A 26,025-nucleotide genomic window follows, 5' to 3' on the forward strand; every position below is an offset into this window, starting at 1 on the left:
TTTTTTCGTCTTTTTCCTATGTTACCGATGTAGCTTGCAAAATTATGTGATTTCCTTCCATTGCAATGAAGAAACCGGTGTTCTTAGATGTTTCCTCCATGGAATTGTAAATAGTGAACGATACGAGTATAGGACTGCGTTAAAATCTTGATCGGGCCACATGTTTAAACTATTTTGTTTATATTTGTGTAAAGAACATGCTGACATATGGGTGGTCACAGTGATTTTACAGTTCGCACCATAAGGGCAAACATTTTGGCATAAAAATTAAATGCCACCTGTAGTTGCCTTTAAATTTTTAACCATAAGTAACTTGCTCAAAGATTCCTAGAGTTATATCCTGACAGTTCTAATATTCCCCATTATTGCCATACATTGCAAGACAAATTTAAATGAAATGTTTCTGTCATTAAATATGCAAACATATTTTAAGAAAACATTTCAAATCCTTTCTTGGCAACTTCTTGACAGAGCTAAAATGACAAGTCATAACTTTTGTGAGCACCATTGTGTTCATTCTGTTTCCACATGTGGTAAAATGCCAACTGACTGATCGATGCAACCTTTTTCTGCACTTATATGGCATTGAGAGATACTTCTGTTTACACAATCCCTTCATTTACATACTGTCCCTTTAATCAGGAAAACACCTCAGTGACTAAAACCCTTTCTGAAAATAAACAAAAGAGGGAAAATGTCAACATTTGTTTCTCTCTAGTATATCTGGGGGGCAATACAGATAATTGCCAATAAGTCAATTCCAGATTTATTTTCCTACATTATGGAGGAGAAATCCAATTTGTTGAATGAGAAGTAGAAACTTAGCCATGACTTGGAATCTACAGAGGCACTGCTTAGCTTCTAATTAAAGCTTTACTACAGCTTTGTACCAGTTCTAATGGTCGAGTGGATTTCTGGTGGCAGTGTTAGAAGCAATGAAAGAACTACAAGCTGGGAGGATGTGGGTTCAACACCTGGCTGGCCAAAGTATGAGATGGCTAGTTCATGCAGGAGAAATCCACAGTCTCGCCCTATCTGAAATGGTCTTCCAAATAAAAAAAAACCTCCAAAATGAGCTAAAAAAGCATAAATTGGAAGGCAACCTCACGTCAATTGTATGTTACTAGCCATTCACTCCACTACTCCAACAAGCATGTGTCGATATGCTTAATATAGCGTTGTAAAAATAACTGCCTTCCAGGCCGACAGCATACAAAACATACGTACGCAGTCACTCTCTGCTATATAGTAACAAGTACAGTAAGCACTATTAACTGAAAGCTTACTTATCTCAGTCAAAATCCCCCCAATTATGTTAGAGAATTTCTTCCTGCCCTCAGCCAAGGTGAGAAGTGTAACCTGATCTATAGTCGATACAGAACGGTGGATTGACATAAAGACTTTCAATAAAAAAAACTAAAAAATAGAAGGAAAAAAAGAGAAGAAGATATTCACAGAAAAAAAGGTGCCACTTGGCATTGCATTATTTACAGTCTGTGAGGTGTCTCAATGACGTCATTTGATCAGAGGATTCGAATATACAGTTGCCCGGTGAAGCAATTCCTGATGCCTCCTACAATAAAGAAATGCTCTACAAAAGTATAGGGAAGTTTTCAGGATGAGCAACAGCTAAGGAAAATGTCCGCAAGTTTTTCTTACGCTCGAGATATCTTTATAATGATTGTAGAGTTAAGCACTATACAGCCAGAAGGCAAAAGTGCCTGATCATTCTTCTGTGGATTTATTAGGCTTTATTTGGAATGACTTATATTGCAATAAATGTTTAATCAGTTAAATGGTAAAATTTAATTGTAGGACTACAACCAACGAGGACAAATCTTTATGAGCATTTTTTTTTCTCTTCAGAAAATGTTATTTTATGTTACCTGCAGTTTTGAATCCACAAAGTATATAATACACTTACTTGTGGTAATGATTGAGGGTCCCACGATTATTCATAAATGTTTTTAAATAATAACAATTTAACCTCTCAAATAGACAACCCAGAGGGGTAAGGGGTCTTGTAGTTTATTCATAAACTTGATAGTGGAATTTAGGGAATATATTAATAGGAAGGTGAGAAATTTGGTGATTTCAAAGTTTCTGGTGTTATGATCATTTATGCTAACTACGTATGCAAATATGCAGATTAGGCAACCATGCTTTTGGGAGGGAGAGAGGAAGGGCAGGGGCATGGTATGCCCATAACAATACAACCATTGTTTGTTTCTTTCCAATTAGCTGGAAAGATGACCTATTCAAGAGATCTTTCAAATGATACAATTGTTTTTTAATTGATGAAACTATGAAAGAGATATGAAGCATTTTTTTTTTTTTTTTAAATAATAAATTTTACTCAAGAAGAAAACCTCAGGCTTCCTATGAAATATCCTAATACAGACCAGCAATGTATTAATATGATTCCATCCAGTGACTCATTAGCATGGAGAGAAATTAGGAAACTGAGTGTGCTAATACACTTTAAAAGTTAATATCACACGGCCTCACCACATCCTCTCTGTTTGATAGTTACATTTTTAGTCAAGAACAATTCTGAGAAGTTATGACATATATGTACATGTCCGCAACACAAAATCCAACCAAGTAAATTTGTACCCCTCGTTCTGCACCTCTTCTTTCCCTCGTTTGCCTCCCCCAATTCCATCTTGCTTAGTTTTAATGATTCAGACTCCTTTTGCAACTTCTGACGTCTAACTTTTAACACTCGATGACAATCACTCCGATTTTCCCATTAAATTTTCCCAATGACTGTCAGATTAGCGTACATGGATTATTAATAAAGCAGCGACTCCCTATAAGCATCGAGTGTGTCACCCGACGAGCAAAGAGTTTGAGTTGACCGTTGCTTGTGTTTGACTAAAATAATATCAGAGCTGTGTATCACGCTGAAGTGGGCTTTTTTGGGCAATTGCTATCGATTCTAATGGAACTACAGTACATCAAACATAGTACTGTTTTAAATGTGACATGGGCATTTAATCTGATTAATTAAAATTCATTACTCCCTTCTACAATCTCACATCAATAAATGACCACAGCCATTTCCTTCATTATATATGATGGTCAAAACTATTCTAAATCATTTCAAAATGTTTAAGTACCCATCTGGATTCTGAATTAGTAGAAATCAAAAAGTAACCTCAATTAAACAAATTACACTTGTCAGTACCCGCATCTATAGACTAAAATTGCATTTTTGACCAGAGGACAAAACCATTTCGGTAAGGTCATGGCAAACACTTTTCATATAACCAGGGGCTCTAAAGGTACAGTAGATCGTGTTCACGGCAGGCTTTTAAAGGATTCAAAAGGTTTTTATTTGAAGCTTCGGTCTTGAAATTTGTTTACAGAGAGCATTTACATTAAGGAGTACATAGCGACAATCGTGTGGGCAAGGTTAATACACTGAAGCAGAATGTAACTCAATAAATATTTAAATAAGTCACGTATGAATGTTCAGAACCGGTAAAGAGAGACCTCAGCAGTTTAGTAATTGTGTCTACATAGAAAATAATTTATCAATCTCCTCTGCCCCCCACACCCCCCCCCCCTCCAGGATAAACATGTCCAACCTTTTTTGTTGAAGACTATTGAACATCTCCTTGGTGAATGATTGATATTCCTTGACCATGTTTTACTTGATCAACAAAACATTTGTTACATTTCATTCCATTTGATTTTGGATTCTCAATTACCCTGCTGTATGCACCTGACACTCAACCCACCTAACATCTACTTAATATAAGTTTCTCACATTTCATGACTAACATAATGTTTGGTGATGAATCATTTCAATGACACTACTATGCCCTTGAGAACTGCAAAAAAATAAAATAATAATAATCAACTTTCAGCAGTCTGTTGAAATGAGTAAAGAATATACTTTACTTACCTCTCCCACTCCTCTCTCCCCCCCACTTGATCCCACCTGCCCACATATTTTGCAGAAAACTATCGAACCATCTTCTTTAGATTACTTCCACACACTTCTTGACCAGCACTTTTCTTTTTATGTGACATAACACTCCATAGCAATTACACTGTCCTATGACAACTGACTGCATATGGATAGGACTTAAGTGGGTTTGCAATTGGGGGTGTCTCTTAGATGAACATAAGGTATTGAAACGTGGTAAGAAAAATTCAATGTTTTCTACCGATGCATACATAGGCCTATATATGCAACCTAACGTCAGAATTAACAACATGAAATGGTTGAAAACAATGTTCTTTAGAGGAATTTTAAAATGTTCAGGGTATCATTTCTCTTAAATTGGTAGGCCATTTTAGAAAAAAAACACGAAAACAAAGCACACCAAAATGCTGTTTGGCCACACGTTTCATTTCGACAGGTAAGTGAGAAGTGAAGTAAATATAATGTATGTATACTCTGCAGGGTAAAGTGGATGGATCAAATTTTATGATACAGCAGTTTTGTGAGGGTTCTACTCATTCCTTTACAAACTACTACATATGGTCCCTGTGTACATAGACTGTCAGATTCATCTTAGCACCTACACTGTACAGATCAGTGTGCCCATTTTTGCATAGCATTTTGCTATGCGATAGCATATACCAGATTCACAAACATGTTTTTGCTGCCGAACACTTTTTCATTGTTCTCTTACAGTAAAGAACATGATACACCAATGTCTCATAGAAGAAAAATAAGAAAATTTTTCAATCTTTCATTACCCTCATAAATTGAGATGAAACTTGGCTAGGCAAGCAAATTGCTTACATTACAGTGTGATTTTAGTATCGAATGGCATAAAAAATGTTTTAAAACACCTCATCTTAAAATGCTCTTTTCATAATGGCCTATCTTATAGTGCTGGGATGAAATGATGGTTATTACATGTATTAGCTTGCTAAGCCTGCTCTGCTCTTGAAATTATTTCTAAAATTATGGGCTAACCGATTGGAGTGACTTATTTGAAAGGATAATTCCCGTTACAGCAGCTGTTTGGAATAATTTTCAACAAGATTAGATATTAAAATTCCATAACATTACAGTTTATTAGCTTGAATAGTAAATAAGACAAAGAAAATACCGACCACCTCCCACTTCCCTATGGGTAATTTTTTTTCCGTTTTATACAAAGAAATGAAAATAAGAATATTTTCAAAACATAACCTATAACATACCCAAAATAATCCACTGTGTAGATCTCCTACTTGCTGCTAGATATGAACCAAGTGTTTGAAATTAAAATTACTACTAATATAGAGAAAAACTTAAATGCTGGCATGGAATGCTGAAATGCTGGCATGGAAAAAAAAAAAAGCATGGAACTGACATGGAATTTAATAGACTCTCTACATAAAAACTCCTTTCCATTTATGATATCCATTTTGGGTTTTAATAAAGTAGCCTACCAAAATTAAAGATGGTATCTTAGTAACAGACCAATAAAGACACATTCAAATGTTCACCAATATATGACCAATTTATTAATAAAATAAAAAAATGCAAAATATTACACAGGGAAAAATTTATGGCAGGGAGGAAGAGGATCTACTGCTTAATGAGGTACAAAGATCATCATCTGTTTTAAATTGTTTAAATAAAATTATTTTAGAGGTAGTAAATATTTATTTTTAAAGCATTAATCGGGCAATGACTCATCTACAAGAATCATATCATTAAGATGCATACCGACAGCTAATAGTGTCAACAGAAACAGGAATGTTTATCAATCGAATGCTACATTTCAACAACAAAAAAAGGAAAAATTTCAAAAGAGGAAACTTAATTTGTTTGGCATCGGAAATTCCAAAAGCGGTCTTATAATTTCTAATTTTGTTCTAATCAAGTGTTTATGCTAGTACATTGGAAAATATCAATTTTCTGAGCTATTGTACATTAGATTTTATGACTCAATGCAGAAAAGAAAAAAAGGCCAAGCTAAAGGTATATATTGGAAATTTGGAAATCAAAATCTAAATCCTGCTTCAAAGTACAAACACAAATTACACATATATATTTGAGACAGTAATTAATTTAATAATATATTATTATATGAATTGCTCATTTCAGCAGCATTAATTTTTTATTTTTTTGGAGGGGGGGGGGTTTGGTTTTGTATGTTTGCTGTTTTCTTTTTTCTTACAGACAGCACACCATGAAGATTAAAACTAGTAGTAACAACGGTTATTCGTTACCACTGTGATAATTCTAACTACTTGTTTTTCACTCAATTGAACAGAAATTTAAGCCTGCACATGAAAGGTTTTATACACCCAAGACAAACAGTTCTTACAAGGCTAGTCACCCCCAACCTCAAGCAATTTTGGGTGAAAAAAAAATGTTTTACCTTCCATGAGATGTTCCAAGCATTTAGAAAGGTAGCTATTGGCTATGAATTCCCTCCCAATTTTCACAGCTGACTTCACTAATAATTTATCCTACTATGTAGTGTTCTGAATCTGTGCATATCTATGTACGTACATCTAGCATATCCTTTACATCTTTAATGTAATACAATAGATGGTTCTGGGTAGATTTTAGAGTTCATGAATGCTGAATGGAGACAGGAAAGAGAGAGGAGCCACTCTGCATATATTCTATGCGAGTAATGTAATACAATAACACATGGTTGCATGTACTGTATGTTCTCTACAGGAATGGAACACTCTCACGCAATGCGTGCTTCGTATAGAGCTGTACGTGTCATGACGTGCAATAGAACACGACGGCGGCGACGACATTTCTCTACGTTACAGACCTGTAATTTTAAAAATATGGACGGTACAAGACAGTGTAATTGCTAGAATTTTGAGAAACTATTTTAATGCTAGTCAATGAATCAAAGATTGATGAAGGGCTTCTCTTTACAAATCATTATTACAAGAAGACATAAAGGACAACACCTTTTAGCACTTTCAATACTTTTAATGATCTAAAAGCAAGATTAATCAAAAGGTTAAACAAAAGGTGAAACAAAGTTTAACAAAATACTGCCAGATTTTCTGTCATCTAGTACTTCATCATGAATTCATAAATAAGCAAAAACATTTAAATTTGCCATCAATGTTGTCAAAATATTATCTCACTCCAGACAGACCTGTGCTAATTCTTTCCTAATCCTAAATTTCATGAGAGGTGATGCATTGAAACTCCCCTTCCCCACCCCCACCCCCCCAAAAAAAATGACTTTAGATTTATTTTTTTAATTCTTGTGGGTGAATATGTATAGGATCACTATATGTATGTTACTGGGACACGTAATTATTGTCCCACTAATAGTAATAATGAGACTTAAAAAGCGCCAAATCAGTAGACAAAAGTCACTGCTCAAGGCGCTTTACAAAGAAAGCAGATTAATTTAGAAAAGAACAAGTGAAAAGATGGGTCTTAAGTAGACTTTTGAATGTAGGAACATAAATAGCACTCAGTCCAACAGAAATGATAACTGCAAGTTAAAGAATATGGTGAACTTTATTAAACGTGATGAAAGGTCATTGTTGTACATTCATCCTTTCAGACGAGAATATCTCATCGATATCTAGAAAGTCAAAAGAAGAGCAAAAGAGGCATCTTCAAGTTTTCAGTTTTCAGCTAACCTACCGAGTTTAACTCTCAGTGTCTCTGCAATTGATTTTTGGACAATTTTGAGGGGACTCCAGGTTTCGTTCTTTCCAATTTATTTTGTTTTCCAGCTGCAAATAATTGAGTTACATTCTGTCAAGAGCAATGGCATATATATACTATAACTAGCATTCAAAATAATGTGTACTTCTCCCCCCTCTCCCCTATAGATGTGCTAATTATAAAAATAGTGATGACACACATAGCAATGACACAATGGCTTGTTTCCATGGTTTCAAACTCAGAGGAACCTTGGGCGTATTTGTAATAATTGCTTGGCACAATCTTACACAAGGGAGAAATAATCCCATGCATTGATTTACACCTGCATCCGCACCCCTCACCTCCACTCTATCCTCCGTCTTCCGTCCTCTGCCCTCTGCCAACTTCCATAACTTACCATATATTGTCTCACCCATTCCTTCCCCTCTTCCCACACACATCCTTCCTTCCCCCTACCATACACCCCCTCCCTATACCCCATCCTCACCCCACACCCACTTTCCCATGCCGTCTACCTAGTTTTTATATTCTATCATCGGTTATATTTTTGCAGCGATTCACGCAGACCCTAAATAATTCATCAACGTTCAAGAATCTCCCGACCAATGGCGCAATTAATATCGAGGATACGCAGTCTGGCATTCGACTCTCCTATGGGTTTCACTATACATGAAATATTCTACCTACGTACAGTATCACCGGCTTAAAATTTCACAGATTTCAAGCATGGAAGTTTACACCACTTCAAGAACTTGAGGGTGAAAATATTTCTTATGTTTACCTGAATGTATCATATATGTCAACAAGTAGTACTAGTAGTAGCTGCTATAGTCAACAAACCTGCCAAAGTATACACGATAATGTATTTGCCAAAATGTTATATAGATAGTTGAGCATTTTTTATAAGATTTCACTCGTTGTGAAATCAACTCATGAACTCAAACTGTTTTACAAAAGCCATTTAGGAATTTAAAAAACAAATCCAATTTCTAAATCGAACCAGATATTCTTAGGAGACCAGGGGTGGTTTTAATGCCAGCCGCACACTGCCTGACTCATCACAATCTGGACTCAACTGGACCATCAATACAAATCGTGGATGTTCACGTTTTGGTCAGGAACTTAAGACTACATCTTATCACCATTTTGCTAGTCTTATAACACAAATACTGAACATGTAATGACTATAAACACTGTCCAGTCTGAACAAATTTAACCAATCACAGAAGAGGCATATTGCATGTGACCTAGACCAACACCGGTCATTAACAGGAAACAGTATAATTGTGTGCGTTTGTTCAGTGTACAGTATAGGAGGTCAGTTGCAAGATCATGGTTCTTCACAGATATCCAAGAACTAGGTCACATTGGTTCAGTTGAGTCTGGTCACATTCATTTGGGGGAGCATGCCACAGCTTGGCAGGATCAAAATGGCGTTTTGGAACAATATAGGAAATGAACGCACTTGCATGTATATTGGAAAAAAGTTGCCTTTACAGTATATCAAAGCTAATATTTTGCTCCCAAAATATGCTAATATGCTGGAAGTCCAATAATGGTCAGTAACATTTCGGGACAAAATTAGCTCCTTTCTTTCACAGTCTACTGTGAACTTCCTGAATGCCTCGGAATAATTTGTAGGGTCAGAACCACCTGGAAATCACTTTTTAGCACTCAAAAACATACGGATATATAACAAATGATGAATAAATTTCATTTTTAGTATCAAATAGTGTCAAATATTTAAAGAGAGCTTATCAGAATGTGAGGGTGGGGTGGGAGGGGGGGAATACAATATCCCCATATCTTTATAGAAATTGGTATGTGACTATTAAAGGGTGCCTCTTTGCAAGATATCGTTTACTTGCAACTTTGAAGTAACTTATACACAAGATTTTTTTCCACTTTTTTCATAAAATATCAGTGTTTTTCTTAAAAGGGTTGGGGACCCCTAGTTTGAATAACAGTGCTTTTATTCACAATCTATGGCTATGGTGCCAGCCCATTGAGGCTCAGTTCAATACTAATTATATTTTTAAAACCTTCGAGGTTCATGGGTTATGTGTATCACTAAAAAAAAAAAATCGTGTTCTATGTCAGGAAACTGAACACATCTTTCCAAGTTTTGCAGGCAATTTGCCAAATGCCATAGCAATGTTTGTTAGCCTGTAACTTCTTCCCCCCCCCCCCCACTCTTAAATTATATTTTTTGGATAACTGTTCGTCTTATGATTTTTTGACACAGCTGCAACACATAAATTTTATTTAAACATGAAAAATGGTGTCACCGATGTACTACAGGCTAAAAATTTGTACATAAAAATTCAATTTTGTATCTGTCTTACAGACTCCCACACAGCACGATGAGAGAGAGCAACATACGTTTTCAGTGATATCAAAGACTTGATTCAGTCCTAGGAGTATTAACTGTATGAAGTGAATGATGGTCTCTAAAAATTTATACAGGAAAACACCCTAGTTGCTTGAGGGATGAACTATTTTATACATTAAGGAGGGGAAAGGTGGCAGTGAAATACTGGCAATTGAATCATGCACAAAAACTACAAAACTTTGTAGGAATGAACTAGAAGATTGACATCAAGTCTAGTAACTACCGTATAAACTAACAAATGAAAAGTCAACTTAGATCCGTTTTATTATTTTATAAAACTCCATATATCAATTTTCTTTTATATTGTGAATTATTAGTACATAACCACTAATTTCATTTTTTATCAGATCCAACTTAGGAAATTACCCAGAGAGATAAATGTCACCCCATATATGAGAAATATTGCTTAGAAATATCACACTGTATTGCCTCCAGAATTAAGCAAAATAGAAAAATTGCTATAAATTCTGACAAGTTGTTTTTATGAAGGGTCTAATTTTTCCTCATGATATCGAGGTATCGTTGAGGGTCGAGTTTAGACGATTAACAAAAGGTCCAAGAACCACAGTTAAAAATGTAAGAAGAAAAAAACAAAACCTTTGACTAGATTAGTGACCATGATTGAAATTTCCTCTTTTTTCTGAGGGGAATACTACAGACTGTTAATGATTTATATTTCACTTGTCAAACAGGCAATGTCATTCATACATGCTGAGCAGCCTTTTGTCGACTTCTATACATGATAAAGTATGTGTCTAGGTAGTATAAAATAAATCCAATGTTCAGACAGTAACTTTAAGATCTCTGGAGTAAGGAAAAATTAGGAAGAAAAAGATGGGTACTTTGGCATTATTTAACCTCTGATATAGATGGAGGGTGTAGCTAGACAAACAAGAGCATCAATGACGCAGTATCTCAATACTGGAAGTTTTAATTTTGATTCCTAATTTCAAATCTTTGCTCTGTCTCTACAATTATCAATATATGCCACTCGATGATACTATCTGAGCATCCGGATGCGCGGATGCTTAGTCTCACCCCAGTACGTATGTGAGTATAAAATGTCAAAGTCCCAGTTCTTTCTTTTTGAGTGGATGCGCGGATGCGTGGATGCGGAGTGTCCTTTCCTAGTACTTCTGTGGAGGAATTTTAGAGGGCGTCACACATGTACGGATGCCTTTTAAGAACGACACACTATTGATGTGGAATATCTTCGTATATACGGGACTTTCAGTATTGGAAATACGTGACGGTATATGTCGAAACTTTTCGAAAATTGTACGTCCATTCCTGGTACTCCCAGGGTGGATGCGCGGATGCGGAGTCAAAATGAAATACGTGATGGTATATCGTATATGATGGAATTTTAGAGGGCGTCCTACGTGTACGAACATGTACAGACACACCGAGCATCCGCGCATCCGGATGCTGGGAAGAGTTAATGAATGGCCCTGTATTCTATAATTGTACCAAACAAACTTATCATGGCCCTTGCTCTGAAAAGCTACCTGAACACCAGTACTATCCTTAAATGGATGTTACAAAAACGAAGGCCTAATGTAAATTAAATGCACTACGTAGAATTCAGCAGTACAAAATGTGTATATGTAATTAGAATGCAATAGACTACACCTGGCGTACCTAACTACAGTAGAGAAAATTGGTCGCGAGGGTAGCCATTTTCGTATATCTAACATGTAGCTGCCATGAGTCATAGCCAATCTGCTACAAAACAGACTTGGGGGCGGGGCTTAATCATCAAAAACGGACCTTTTTACTAAAAGTAGGGGCGGCAGCTCAGTGTTGTTTTAAGAAAGAAAAATCATTTAAACATCAAATAAAGCAAATAAAAGCCATAAAATGTCATATACAGCTGGTAAAATTCTTATTAATACCTACCTGTAAACAACAAATGAAAGTTTAAAATGTTAATAAAATATATAATACATAGGACCCTATCTTAGACGATACCACTGTTGAAAGACAATTCTATTCTATTCTCTTTCATTAAACATAAGTTTTGGAGCGTGTGCAAAAATGGGTTGTTTCGACTGTATTTCAGTCCAAATTGGCCCGATTTGGACATAAATCGGTGAAAAAGTCATAGAATGAGATAAAATTCTCGAATAAAAAATAGTAACTTTTGTTGGCCTATATGATATATGCTTGCTCTGAAAATTCCAGAGAAAAAGAACTTTATATGAAGACGCTGAAAAATTTTTAAGAAAAGAGAGAGTCCCACTTACTGTTACAATATCTCTATACATGTAATGTATTGAGATAAAAACAGAGGCATGGGAAAGCAAGGTAGCAAAAAACACAAATTTATGTATACAAGTTGTAGAAAAATTTATAATTCAAATTGAAGATTGAGCAGGATTGTCACAACTCTGGTTTAAGTAGTATTTAAGGTTGATTTGAGGCAATAATTCTCGATTGAAATGTTGTCATATTTTGAAGAAAATAGTTGACTGTACACTGTATTATTTTTTTTCTTTTCCCTATGAATTCTAGACTGCCACCTTCAAAAAGCCTGGAACACTCCTTTAAGGTTTAACTGATAATTATCAAAGAAGGCTTCTCAACCGACACCTAATCGTTAAGGAACGTTCATCAAATGTTACAGCTGTCTTATCAGACAATCTGAATTGTTAAATATGCTAATGTTAATTTTTTCTAGCCTACATGTTAATGGTAATCCAATGTTTTGTTATCATACAAATCTCCTTTAAAAACAAAAAAATGCTTAACTCTAAAATAAACAACACAGCTGCAGCCAAGAATGAGATCCAAACTGAATTGTCTTTGTAAATTATCTGTAACAAATTGTTAACCTATTTCTTCAGATCATGAACATCTGAACTTTTAATATCTATGTGGCTTCTGCAGTGTGAACTTGAACAGTACGTGTGCTAGACTAGGTAATCCAGTCACTTTGATTGATGAGCCTCCTGTAATGTTTCTAGTTTTTTTTAAGTTTTTTAATTAATACTATTACATAACCTGCAATGCTGAAGTCAACCTTGCAGAAATTCACCAGTTCAGGTCACACTAGGTCAGATGCTAAACACATGGCAAAGTTAAGTGACTCACAAGATTATTTTTCGGGGAAATAAATAAGTGTTTAAATTTGGCAACATTCATTTTGAGGATTATGAATAATGTTAATCATTAAAGGGTGTGAAGACTCGCGCAAAAAAGAAGCGTCTAATGCTGTTAATCTGACCTACTTTCGAATGAGGTGTAACAGAAGTGTTAGACACCACCATCGATCCCAGAAAATACACACACAGCTTGCTACCGTCGGTAATTAGACACTAGTGTACAGTCAATACATACAGCTACGGTCAATACCCACTACACAGTGTACATAGCAGCGATGGACAACTCAGGTCTAGGTAAAGATAGCAAGGTATCACGTTTCATTACTGTCTGCATTTTGTAGCGACACGAACAAAACGTCACTTGCAAGCAACACAAAGTTAACTTTTTTCAGATGGCCGCACGCAGTTTGGGGCGAGTCTTCAATGCCGAAAGACCAAGGTACTGTGTTCAACACCTACAACTGTCCGCTTTGTTTGTGAATTGACTATACTGCTTTGTTATCATTATTCCAGTATTTATTTCCTAGAACTTTATTAAATATGATAATGTTGAGTCCGAAGAGGTAGTGTAAATTTTAACAAACACCCAACCAACCATTTCACCTGTCAGAGATATATACAATAGCTACGTAGTCTGAATATTCCTACCTGATTATAGATTGACAGAATACGTGACATTTCTATCAGATTCCTGGCAAATAAATGCCCCAAAATTTACTGGTTTGGATATTTACAAAATGACAATACTTTATCTGTCTCCTAAAACGTAAGAACATTAGTTACCAGGTAGATCAGAGTGCATATGTACATAGGAGACAGGTGAGAGACATAACTTTTCAGTCAATTTAGACATGTATAACATTGATACCTTAAGACATAGATAGATAGCCAATAAATTCAATCAATTATGATTTTGAACTTATGAGAAGTTTTAAAAAAAATATCAGAACTTCAAATGTTGCACTTAGATTTTTTTTTTTTTTCAAGTGGTAAAACACTTCCTGACATTTGTCAAGTGCTGATAACAAACTGTTGTGAAGTCAAAAGAAGACATAAATAACCAACAGTTTATATGTAGATGTACATGTGATATATATACACAGTACAGTAGTTACAATGATTAAAATATATAGGTTGGGTAAATTCTGAGTCTTTGCCAATATATATTATCCCAACTGCTATAATTCATCCAGACGGATTGATTCAGTGACTAATTAAGTTGCAATGTTTACAACGAGATACTCTCTCGTCACACAGGTTAAAAAAGAGCACGATGAAACCGAGTCAAGGAAACACACCAACGAGAAGAGGCTAAAGAAAAATTGATGAGAAGAACTGACCTTGACTGATGTATGTTCGTTTCGGACAGCCTTTTCGGATGTATTAGTCGTTCACACACACACGCAGACAAACACAGACCCTTTTGCTAAACATTAATAGTCCACGTTGCAATCAATAATGCTAGTTGCATGAGCTGTGTCATATATTCTTGAAATTTTCTGTTACAGCACACATGCTCAAGTACACAGTATACAGACTGTTAAAACACATACTACTAACCCCACACCACTACTCTGTTGTCTATGGATCGCTCAGTGCTCGTGGTCTCGTATAGCATGTGGATTTCAGCTATCTTCTGCTTATCGTGAGCTTCTTACTACTATTACACACACACAGATATATATACACACTAGGTGTACAGTACTACTCTACGTTTAATATCCATGGGCAAGTCAGCTGTGATATTAAAAGTTTAATGGGAAACCTCATTAAAGGGGTTTGACCTGTTTGCACAGTTTTTCCAGATCCAGGTGCTGAGGATTTGAATGAACTATAATTGTGTTTTTAGATGACGATCAATTCGTGTATTATAAATTGTTTAATATTGGAGATGGTAGTGATGATAAGGTATTATGTACAAAAAGAAAAAAAGATGGAAAAAAAATCACAATTTAAAAGCAATATAGCTTTTAATTTCAAATATCCATCTAGTGAATTAAAAGATGCATACAACATTGAATTTGCATTTTGCAACAATCTAAGGATACTAAGAAATTGACTGTTGAAGAACAGAAAAAGTAGAAATCGGTACAGAAACTTTGACAGCATAATTAGCACAGCAATGACAAAATGAAGAAAAAAGAGCTTGTAACCTTTCGGACTGAGAAGGTTACATGTGGGGGCACAACATTTTGGTATCACTTGTACAACAATGTCTATTATATTCATATTATATATATATTCATTTGCCTTTTACGTTTACCTCCATTTCATTAACAAAAGTCTGTTCAAAGTATCTCTTTCGAGATCCGGCTATAGGAATCACAAATGACTTCGAGTTGGTTTGATCAGGTTTGATCTCTAGAGTAAGGCAAACATGTCACCAAAACAGAACTAGTATTGTTCGATACAGGTGACAAACGCCTACAGTGGAATTACGACCTTCCTTACCGGTTTCGAACCTCTGGACATACAATCAGCGTCCATAGCCTAGTGGTTAGGGTGTCCGCATATAAAGCGGGAGGCCAGGGTTCGAATCACGGTGGAGGCTGGAAGTTTTTTCACTGTTCTGGATTCTCCTACTGATTACGTTTTCAATTATATACTTAACTTGCTAATCAGGAAAAACTCAAAGGTTTTATCCACATGTCTCAGTTAGATTGATCAATATGATCGCTGTCATGTATTAAAAGTCATTAGTAATGACACTACATTTAAGCTGGCAAAAAAAAAATTTTCAAATGGGAAAGTTCCTGAAAAGTTCCTAATAATCGAAAATATTTCCAGGATAATTATTAAGGGGTATTAGAACACTTCAGGTCTCAAAGGGGTCAAAGTGCTGTGTAGGTGGCAGTAAAATCTTGATGATGTTTGATGGGTGACCATTATTAAACTGTCTAGCACATTTAAGGATGATGTTCCATTCCTCGTCAGCAATTGGATTATGTGACGAGGTCTTTTACAAAGCAGTTTAATTTAATTACACAACAAGTTTCATGCACTGAAGCAATAGACCTACTCTTAGTTGTTGCTCCCCGAGAAGTGTCTCTCACTGCACTTTGTTATAATGGCATATACCATACATACATGTAGTTTGATATTAACAAGATAATATATATACAGCTTGATCAACATTAAGAAAATAACCTTTTACTACCTTACCAAAGCTATATTTTAATTTACATAATTTTTTAGAAGTCTGCCAAAAAAAAGCAAAAAAAAGAGATATATAATATAATCAAATCCTTGTTAAACGTAAACTCCTCAACGCCACAACACAGTGACATCTTTACTGCATCAATTTAGCATACGTCTTAAATTTCCCCCTAGTTTTGGCCCTGAAATATGCTAGATAACTTGACAGTTACTACCCACAAGGAGCCTTCTAGTGAATTTGCAGGCTTCAGTGAGAAACCAGTTTGCATTCATAATGAGGACAATTTCAAACTCTACGGTAGCTCCGTACAAGTTTCAGAGCCTCGTTCATACGTGACCTTCTTTAGTTCAAACCTCACGATGATAATTTTGCGGGTTTCAAAGAGTAAGAGGGTAAATTTGAGATGTTCGTTTATTGTATATATACAGGAAGGCATTTATCTCACAATAAAACCGCATTGCCATTTTGAGCTGGAGAAAGTTGCAGACAAAAGAAGGTCCACTGTCCATGAGAGTCGTCTACAGAAGACGGAAAATAATTACCTCTTTATTATTTAGGACACAGGTTTCATTGTTTCAGAGTGAATGTTAGGATCTGAAGGCTAAAGCCCTGAATGATTTAATGTATCTCTCGACTGTCCACACTTTGTAATCACTAATTCAGATACAATGCCATGTAATCTTGTTTTACCTTCCTTCTGTTTTTTAATTCTTTTCTTTGTATGGTTGATATCTTAAGACATTGTAATTACTAGGCCAACTGTACAATGTCACTCATATAGAAAGATGCAGATATATATATATATATATATACATATATATATACAGTATATTTATACAGTATATATATACAGTGGCAAAATATGTCACCAAAAACAGAACTAGTATTGTTCGATACAGGTGACAAACGACTACAGAGGAATTACGACCTTCCTTACCGGTTTCGAACCTCTGGACATACAATCAGCGTCCATAGCTTTAAGTGGTTAGTGTGTCCGTGTACAAAGCGGAAGCCCGGGTTCGAGTCCCGTTGGAGGCTGGAAGTTTTTTCACTGTTCTTGATTTTCCTTCTCATTACGTTTTCAATTATATATATATGCAAGACATAGACTGATAAAATTACAAGATTACAACAGAAGTCATTATATATTCAGCTGTATTAGTATACAGTAAATAAATATCTCATAATAAGAACAAGATTTTTATAATTTGGTGTCCTATCATCTGTATAACTGACCGCCACCCTACCACTCACTCACAAGTCTGTAGTATTAATCATGTATCAAACGCTGCAGTGGTGTCACCATTGACATTTCAAAATTGTGCAACAATCAAGTTAATCAACGTATCTCTGGCTATCAGGACTCCAGTTGGATAATAATACCAGCTGAGAATCTCATAAACAGCAATCCATCTTTATTGCATTGGCCGGTACGTGTTATAGAGACACTTGTCATTAAAAACTTGCTCACACAGCTAAGCAAACTCTAATTCTATTTGGGAGGTATCATAGCTATAATGTTCCTTCACACACAATGCTGACGGCTTGAGCAAGTCTAAAATATGATATTACAGAGCAGTATGGATACTGTATAGTTCATTTTCTTTTATTGTATCCTTTACAGAGTTTAATTTCTGTAGTAGAGATTAGTCTTGCAAAATGTTGAATCTAAAATATATTAAAGTTCATCACAGGACCTTACAGGGAATAACTTATCAACTATCGCATCGCAAAATGTTATGCAAAATGGGCAGATTGCTATACAAATGCAAAGATGTACTGTATGTATAGCAGTTTCTGTGCACAGAAACTATAGTGTTTTATTAAAGACAAAGTACAGAGTCTTCAAACTTGCTACACAAAATCTGAACACTAAATCATTCCCTTGCCTTATACACTTCGCTACACTGTTTCAGTGTTCATATGGGTTAAAATGTCTGCAAGAGTGTCCTGATTAATTTGATAAACTATAGTTTCATATTGAACAATATTCCCATCATGGTTTAAAAGTTAAATTGAGAGATTAAAGAAAGGTTTGCTATATTAGAGCATAACATATATATCACGCCAACAATGGACTGTTTAACTGGTGACCATTCTGGCATTCCATGTTACAAGTACCCACTTAACATCCAAGCTTAATTAGTTCTGTTAAGTAAACCAAAGACGATAATAAAACAGTGTAGTACCGTAATGTTAGCAAAGACATGTTTTTTTTCTTGCATGTACTTTTGAAACAGTACTATTAGACAGAGGCACTGTGTGTATTGTACAGGACCTCTAATCTGCGATTCAGGATGGGTCTCAAATACGGACCTGAGAAAACTGATCATCGAAGATCAGTTTTAAAGCAAAAGGGACAAACCAAAACTGAACCAAACAAAACCTTCTAGGTATGACAATTAGGTAAGAAAGATTAAATTAAATCAATAAATTAATTAATTAACATATTATTTGTTTCATATTTTATCCATGTCTGTGTATTTTCTGACCATTAACACTTAGCTCTTGGCGGTCATTTTTTTTTACCAAGTCCTCTCCACTTGTGAAGTACAGAATTTACCAGAATGCTACTGAGTGACGTACCGTAATTAACATCAATGTAAGTGAACTCGGACTGAGAATGGATCAGGTTGTTTGGTTTTTCGTGCCCAGGCTCTATCCTGGGTGAAAATTTTCTTTAAAAGTATCTTCGGAGTGAACCAAAGTGGTCAAATATATAGTGCGTGTTTTTTTCTTTCAAATGACAAATTATATATCTTTAAAATTTGGTCACATGCTAAAACCTTTCAATTCCTCCTGGATGAGTGAGACTAATAATAATTTATGGCTGGTCGTTGCCATAGCCAGTCGTGGACTCGCAATCCCACTACCATACATCATTGCTTCAAGAGCCATCGCCTTCTCATCCACTCAACCATAACAATAGCTGTAATTGCAAAACATCAAGCATGGAAAAGACTGTACACTATCAGTAAAAAAATTACAGAAAATGATAAAGCCCAAAAAGAGACCTAATCAGGAATGCATCTGAAGTCATTGCATTAATATGATCCAGTTGTACGAGTTTCTTGTACAGCAGTTTCTCTCAAATTATGAGCATTGCTATCCCTTGGGTAATTACATGTTTTATGAAACTACCGAAGTAGCTTGGTCATGGATCTCACAGGTTACTACTTTACAGTAAAACAGGTCTATGTAATATTCTCAAATCGGAAGGGCCTTCGGTCGAGCAGTAAGCAATCTACAAATATTGCGGTGTTAAAGCCATTTACGCAAATTATTGATGACTGAGGGTAGTGTTAATAACATTTAATCCAATTAGCTAAAATATGTTTACAGTTTTATCGACAACAGATCTGTATTTAAGTGATACTTGCATTCCCAAACAGCCACATTAACAAAGGAAGAACCTTTAGAACATGGGAGGGGGAGGGACAACCCGCATATTTGTACTGCAGCTCCAGGGGAGAAGGGGGAGGGGAGGATGTTTTGTTGCCTATTGGATTTGACACTATCCCTAATGGACTGCAGGCTTCTGTATCTCATAGTCAACGAATGTCTAATCAGACCTAGATTTTAACAAATTTAGCCACTAGCTAAAAAATGTAAGTACAGAAAACATTAAATCAAATTCTCTATTTGTATTTTCCTCCAATTGAATACAAAGTAATACTAAGTAATTTGTACCTTTTTGCTGACAACCTCAGCGAAATCCACTCGCATTTAGCCAGTAAATAGCCTGATATTTCGAGGCCTGTCTTATCTCCATGTATATTAGAATGATGATGATCATCATCTGCAACTATTTAATGAGGAGCACAAAATAGTCAAACCAATTCACTTCCCTCCTCCATTTTAATCTTTCCTAATTTAAAGAGCAAGGATATTTCAACATTTTATTTTTATCAGAAAGGATGTTTTCCATTCCTTTTTTGTTTTTTCTTCTTCTTTTTTTTTATCTGATCATTAATCTGCCAACTGATGTCTGCAGAGAAGCCTGGAACCTATAATGTCCTTTTAAATTTAATTCTTTTTGATGAGAAGCTATTTGTAATTTTTTTTTCCTTCTTCTTTTTTTTATACTTATTTCTTATCCCATGTAGAAAAGTTTGTACTGAGAAGAGTCAAATTGATTTGTACTCTCATCAAAGACATATAAATTATCAAAGTGAAATGACTGAAATCTACAGTTATGTAAATTAAGATGGACAAGTGCTAGTACTGTATATGACAAGTTTGGCGAAGATGCAGCTTTCACACCTTGCTATAAGATATTAACAAGCAAGAGTACCAACATTCACACACACAAACAAAATACTCACTATAAATATACACTATATATATATTGATGTCTTTCAATGGAAAACCAAACAGTTAAAACATTGTCAACTGTAGCATTTACATGTCCTCTGTAGAGTGTATCCTTTTCTGTAGGCCTACTACGCAGCATCTTACGCATTCAAGACATGTAACTTCTGCAGTGTATCAATCTTCCATGATCCATTGACTTAATAATATTGACAGATAATGATCATGTACTTACCAAATAACATGATGGATCACACACATATAGCACATTTAATATGAGACGATTCATTCTTACAAAGTATTATTAAAAGGAAAAGGAAAATGGCTGTAACATTCTTACCTGTTTTCTAAGAGGGGCTGGATTTGGGGGTTGGGTTGCATTGTTTTGTATTTTAGAATAAAACATGGAAATATTGAGTGCAACACATTACCAGCCTCTTTTTTTTCTTCTAGTGACAATTTTTAGTGGACTATCCAAAAATAAATTACTGTTTCTTGATATTAAGGCAATCTTTAATCTTATTTTTTTACAGGTGGGGGGGGGGGGGAGGAGGGAGAGCTTTTGAATAGATTCAATTGTTTGATGAATATTTAACACTATAAAATATCAGTACAATAGAGTTTCTTAGAGCTTTCTAGGAATTTGATACATTAAAAAAAAAGACAAGCATGACCTTTTCAAAGTTCTATAAATAATAAAACACATAATGTTAAAAGATACTGTATGCACTAAGCCACAATGGGAACATAATTTATAAGTCAGTAAGAATTGGCAAGATGCTTCCAACTGCCTCACCTAGTTTCATAAGTCCGTCTATTAACTTAAGCGTTCATGAGAAATAAACTTGAACTTGGAAATGTGAGCATCTCTGATTTTAATTGTGAAAGTCTTATTTGCTAAACTAGTTAGTCCAGTCGCTTCGATCACTTAAAATGCATCTCTGCAATCTGATGTCTAAGGGATAATTTCTCAAAAACTCAAAAAAAAATGAGATATTGAAATATGACCTGAATTATACTATTGACTATTGGGCTGCAAATATTCAAAACTAATTTTGAGCTGACGTTCACCCTTGCTGCTCAAAACTCAGTGGAATTCACATCAATTTTGCTATTCCATTCAAAATGCATAAAAGTTAAGGTCATCCACAATATGGTAGACATACAGGAAAAGCATCTGCAGATACAACTAAATCAATCCTGAATAGCCCTCAATTTGATAAAACTTGGTCAAATTTGACACAGCCAAAAACAATACAGTTTCTGATCTCATTACATAAAATTACAGTTTCACTGTTCAATATAAAATGCAGGAAACCTGGTAAGTTTTTACTATACATTGCAAAGAAAGCGAAACTATATCGCCAAACTGAGCCTGGGCAAGGAAATTCAGGACTTCAGTTAAATTATGGAAAATAAGTTTGACACTAAATCTATCACTTCACAAATTGCAAAAGGATAACATTTAGGGAAACAGTAATTATGCATAGATCTGATACACCACATGGATTAAAGCAAGCCACTTCCTCCTTTTCACCATACAAAATTTTATCCCCCTCCCCTTCCACCATACATAATTTGATCCCCCCACCATACAGAATTTGATCCCCCCCCCCGGGTAAACACACATTCAGTAATGTCTTCCTTCAAGCCTAACCTGTATTTATACAAGAATATTAGGCCCTATTTCCTAGTTGCATAATTTAAAAGGTCTGGAAGAAAAAAACGTTTTAATGATGTTTGCTTACAATTTAACTGTCCAATGCTGCAATAAAATGTTATCCCATTTAATACAGACTCTCACCCTTACAAACATTTACTCCACCTTACTTTCCTAATGAAATGAACATCACAAGCAGTAGGGCTCTAGTAATAGCTATAGTATTCCATTCAAAGAAAGATCTCTTAGCTAAACATCACCCATTGAGTAAGATGAATATATAACAAAAAGAGTACGTAGAATTTTACATTCACACCACCCCCTGCCCTTCCCCCTCTCCCGCTACTTGTAATCCTAAAGAAACTTGTTGGATTATGTTAATTTCCAGAATCCAATAAAAATAAAAATTGCTGAATCCTGCAATTTCGTTACCCTTAGATCCTTAGATAAACTTCTGATGTTTTAATACCAACAGTATGATATTTGTAAGATAGAATTTTCTACTCTCATTATGTGACCCAGACACTTTGGATGGTAGAATGAGAAGGAGGGCAGTACGCCAGAAGGGGATGGATACAGTGAGAGAGTACAGGGTTAAGGGGCAACCAAGTATTCCAGATAGGTTAGAGTAAGAATGCAGTTGTTGTGAGGAGAAATGAATAGGGAGTAAGGGATGAAGTTTTAAATGGATCAAAGTGAAGGCAATTTCAAAATTTTATACAATGAATCAACAGAACCAGTTATGAAGATGGGAGTTGAACAAATGTGTTTATTTTAGCTTGGACTGCATCATAAACATATTGCTTAATATTAGATTTTGTACTTCAAAATAGCTGAAATGATTCATTTTACCTTCAGGAACCATGTAAGAGGAGTAAAACCCAGCAAACTCTATGTGTAATTTTGGCTTTCAAGTTTCTTGTCCTTAGCACTTAGTTGCTATGGCAACTTCAGCTCCAACTCATATGCAAAATAGGCTTGGGTAGACATCCTATGATAATGCGATAGGCTTAGAATTTGTTTATGTTTGCAAAAAATTGATGGTATTCTTGATACTGTACATGTAGGTCTGCATGCATTTTACTTCAACAAAAACTTTTAACACCAACAAGATTCCAGCGGATGTACATTACACTGGAATTATAGTTCCAGTGTACTTTAAATGACTTTAACTAATGGTTAGGAAAGGCATAATGTTTGTTCCTTGACAAAATTTGCGAGTAATACAGACTAGCAGTTCTACAATACTTACAACCTAAAGTAGCCCATGCCTAGCATAACTTAGTTTGGATATAGCAGGCAGTTGGAAAGACACACAGAAAATACATCTCTAATCTAGGCCTAACCAGTCTTAGCCTACAAAGACTACAATCTACCAGAAGTCAAAGCCCAGGCTAGACCACTAGCCTAGGCCAGCCTTTCTGATCCAGGGTTGCATGTACCCCTGGGGATACGAGGCAAGACTCCTTGGGTCCAACACACTGTAGGTAAGAACAACACATTTGACCCCACACCCAACGTGAAAAGCATTCACTGGCAGAAGGAAATGGATTTGCAAAAGTTGTTTCAATTGCTAAGGGGTGTGACTCTGAGTCTGAGAAGTGGAAATGTAGGCCTATACAGGCCTATGTATAATATCGTGAATGTCCTCCACTTACTTATTGCGACAAGGTAACAGAGGCTACAAAGTACAATTGCACGCACTTTCCGACCTTGCCCAGGCTGTAGACAGGTGCGCCGCAGCTTAATCGTTCATAATTTGATACCAGTCTGCTATGATAATAGCCTACGTGATGCCTAAGTCAGTGTTACGCCTAAGCCAAGACTTCGGAATGTAGGCCTAGACCTAGGATAGTAGGCGTAAAGTAGATTAGCGACAACGGCTAGAGTATCATTTTTACAACGTTTGCTGTTGTTCAGCTCCACAACAGGAAAATTAAATAAGCTTTCTAAAGAGACGTGTTTCTTAAATCTTACCAACCTTTCCCTCTTTTTTTTCCAAAATCCCTGTTACTTGATGATTAAGCGTAAGAAGTAGAAATCCTGCTAGCTACACACAGTAAAGAGTATGTGATGTAGAAACCGGCGCGATACGTACGTAAGAGTACTTGTAGCTAACGTCTGTTCTGTATCCAGTCAAACATGTCTGATAATGTTTACATCTATGCATCCCCAAATTAAAGGGGCAGTACACACAGGCTTGGTGTAAAGCGTGCGCTCTATTTGCAATAATGAATAACATGACACGAGGTAGAACTCTTAGGCACATCAGTGACGCAAGGGTGGATCGTAAAGGAAGGATATAAAGGAGGGTGTAGCACTGGGGGTCGTTAGCCCTGGCTCCCATTTAGGGGGTCTGGTGGTTGTTCGCCAGGAAAAATGAAACTTAGGACTATTAGACATGAAATTATTTCTATCATGTCTTTTATTTGGTCTACACACGCAAGGTTCTGCTAAAATATATACTTTTGATTTTGTGTGGGTTGAAACAAAGGGAGTGTTTACGCCCCACCCTGGATCCGCTTCTGGTGAAGAAACCCATAAATTTGTTTGAATAGACGACCGGGCAGGAGGGGGGATTTGAGTGTGAAACCCTGTTGGACAGTCCCCTGTTCGAATTACTCACCGCCTTGATGAGTTGACTTTAAAGGTCATCAGTATTGTCCAAAAGTTTTAGCATACTAAAAATTGCCCCAAAAAAGTGAAAATGCTTCCCACTGGTTCTGACTTTCCAAGTTATTCTGAGACTTTGAGGAACCAAACATGTAAATGTGTCAATGTGAGGCAATGTGGTTTTTAGGGTATGTGACTTTGTATAGCTTAGACCAGGGAGTTGTTATGGAACAACTCCCTGCTTAGACAATAATGATTAACTTTACGACGAAATATACGAAGACGACGGCGAACGTTCTTCACTCGAACTTTCTTTGTTTAAATATTAACAGAACTCATCGCAATTTGACGATGATCGTCGAGTTGGTGATCATATATGAAAGAGAAAAGATCATTTGCAAAGAATGATAAAAGCTTACTAAAAAAATATCCAATCGTATGTCTGATATGATATCCTGATGCACAAGACCAAGTCCCAGCCAAGGTGTTTTCCTTATTTACAAGAGATGTATGAGCACCTACTTTACTCAATGGTGAACAACTATGTTAGTATACTCTGTACTGTAAGTTTTAAGTTAGTAGCATGCAGGCTTACATCATTCTGACACTGCTAAATTTGTACTCCGGTGACTTGTGAACCCAGATGATCATGCTATACCCCTCCCCAGTCCTTCTCCCAGATCTTGCCCTCACGGTTACTGATGGTACCTTTCCCGTTCGTACTTGCAAATGAGTAGATCTATCACCAAGCCTCTCCTGCCGTTAACTGTGTTTGCAAGCAACTTGGATGTAGGCGATGCTATATATATATAGATGTGCTGTTATACCAATGTTGTAGTCAGGTAGTTTTATACAAATACTATGTTCTTCCAGTATCATAGTCTAAATAGTAAATACTATCTTTTAGGATCAGAGAAATGAGTACCATTGACCGAGTACGAGTACTTTAGCATCTGAGTACTGTTCACCATGTGAGAATACAGAGTACTTGCAAAACAAGATACTCGTGTATACTACTCGAACACCGAGTACTTTACCAGCAGTAACAATGAGTGTTACATGCAAAAACCTAATTAGTGATGATATTTCCTAGTCTAGAAAAGACATCTTTGAGTGCAATATATACCGTTGGATCTATTCTATTTATATACATATATTTCTATCTTTTAAAAT

The 26,025-nt window shown here is 35.8% G+C and overlaps 1 protein-coding gene across 4 annotated transcripts in view; it reads right to left on the reverse strand.

The window, feature by feature from the left end:
* Window positions 1-24,375, reverse strand: part of LOC139970621 (synaptosomal-associated protein 25-like) — a 147,763-nt gene extending 123,388 nt beyond the window's left edge. For 2 of the 4 annotated variants that reach the window (XM_071976473.1, XM_071976470.1), the window contains exon 1: window positions 24,221-24,375. The gene's annotated coding sequence lies outside the window, so the exon portion shown is untranslated. Of the gene's footprint in view, window positions 1-14,451; window positions 14,676-24,216 lie in introns of those variants that run through there. The other 2 variants (XM_071976471.1, XM_071976472.1) reach the window with 2 other exon arrangements.
* Window positions 24,376-26,025: the final 1,650 nt, after the last annotated feature.

This window comes from Apostichopus japonicus, chromosome 8 (assembly GCF_037975245.1).
Source record: "Apostichopus japonicus isolate 1M-3 chromosome 8, ASM3797524v1, whole genome shotgun sequence".
Classification (NCBI taxonomy): domain Eukaryota; kingdom Metazoa; phylum Echinodermata; class Holothuroidea; order Aspidochirotida; family Stichopodidae; genus Apostichopus; species Apostichopus japonicus.